This window comes from Sinocyclocheilus rhinocerous, unplaced genomic scaffold (assembly GCF_001515625.1).
Source record: "Sinocyclocheilus rhinocerous isolate Xijiao unplaced genomic scaffold, SAMN03320098_v1.1 scaffold367, whole genome shotgun sequence".
NCBI lineage: Eukaryota > Metazoa > Chordata > Actinopteri > Cypriniformes > Cyprinidae > Sinocyclocheilus > Sinocyclocheilus rhinocerous.
Window position 1 is genome coordinate 310,058 of NW_015662594.1, and position 1,799 is coordinate 311,856.

At 37.1% G+C, this 1,799-nt stretch overlaps 1 non-coding gene across 1 annotated transcript; it reads right to left on the minus strand.

The window, feature by feature from the left end:
* Positions 1-1,318: 1,318 nt before the first annotated feature.
* Positions 1,319-1,390, minus strand: trnaw-cca (transfer RNA tryptophan (anticodon CCA)). The gene has a single exon. It is a non-coding gene; the product is annotated as a tRNA-Trp (tRNA).
* Between the last annotated feature and the right edge of the window lie 409 nt (positions 1,391-1,799).

Genomic DNA, 1,799 nt, shown 5'->3' on the forward strand with positions numbered 1-1,799 from the left:
GGCGATGGGAGATCAAATGCCAGTAGTCTTTATTTCATTTACTCTCTTTCAGCGCGAACAGACCCTTTGCCACCCGGAACAGGTAATATATCCATTACCTAAGTATTACACTTCCACAGTTGTTTTCAGCCTGTACTGCTTAGTGTGCAGAATCGTTTTGCAGATTATTGTAAATCTCCGGTGTTGTATTCCTTATCTAATATTGTACATAACAGACACAGGCATCCATAATGAAATCAGAAACAAACTAAAGCTTTATGGACACTAAACTCACACAGCAGAACAGAGCAAAAAACACCAACCAAAACATGCGGTCTGTTTTTCATTTGTGTTCATTTGTAAGAAATATAAGATTAATGTTTTGAAATCTCCCCTGACTCATATTATTAGTATCATATTATTAGTATATTATTATGAGTCATACTGATTAATAATTTGGATGCAAATGATGTCACTGTTTGCATAATCAAGTCAAGTCATCTTTATTTCTATAGCGCTTTATATAATACTGATTGTGTCAAAGCAGCTGTACAGCGACTAACTGGAAAATAGTTTGTCAATAATGGAAGAGGACAATAACAAACAGTCATTTTTTCAGTTAAAGTTCATTGATGATTTAGTGATGTCATCGTCTAGTTCATAGTGGATTGATGATTTTTCTTACATCTGTTTACATTCTGAATTATACTTTATTTTGTGTTCCTTGTATATATTTAATCATCTATAGTCACCATTACAATCCAAAGGTATTGGGTTGATTTTATATTAATTCTTGTGCACAGTTTCCTTTCTGATGTAAAATGCAGCATTTTATTTGAAGAGAATCAAAAAGCCTAAACTTACATAAAACTATGACACCAAAAACCTAAAACACTGTGTCTCAATTGTGTTATTTCAAAACCATCATGACTAGTTAAAGCTCAGAAAAAAAGTAAAAAAAAAAGACTTCAAAAGTCTCACTCGTCATAAGTTTGTCTCACCCTCATTTCATGTGTATTTTCCTGTCAGAGTTGAAATGTAAGGAGCGCGAGTTCAGATGTCTCTAGTGCTGCCCATTACCTTCCTGGAGAATCGTGGAGAAGAAAACATATTAAGAAACAATATATATATTTCTTGGAGTAAACTCACAAATAAAAAATAATGTCATCTACAAAAAGAATGAGGGTCAAAGAAGAAAGTCATTGAACAACATGAGGTGTGAATGCTGCTTCTTTTAAATGTTGTCCCATCTTAAAAAAAGTGACGTGACATGTGGCCAAGTATGGTGACCCATACTAGGAATTAGTGCTCTGCATTTAACCCATCCGAAGAGACTGCTTGACCCCGACGTGGTTTGAACACGCAACATTCTGATCTGGAGTCAGACGCGCTACCGTTGCGCCACTAGGTCTAGATCTTCTGTGCTTTCGTTTTCATTTCATTTGATTGTTATCTGTTCTTTGATATTTTCCAGCATTTAGGATCAGAATTGGTGTACACCAACACTTTACGCAGCATCAATCCCAACACCACTATAAGCCGTGTGGCCACTCTCATCCTGCCACTCGCCTGCCGGATTCCCAGTCAACAAGCTAAAGGTCCAGCTTTTAAAATCTCTATTCCTGAAGAAGTGAAGACATTTGGTGTAGTGTCTTTCTGGCTCGAGTTCCACCCTCCAGGAGAGGGTCCTATGGCCGCCGAGACACATTTGCGTGGTTCACCGCCGGTAGAGTCTTCTGTACTAAGCGTAGTAGTTGAAAAAAGCAAAAGATTTTGGGCACTTCTCATTCTTACTAATAGTCGTTTTTGTGATATAACGG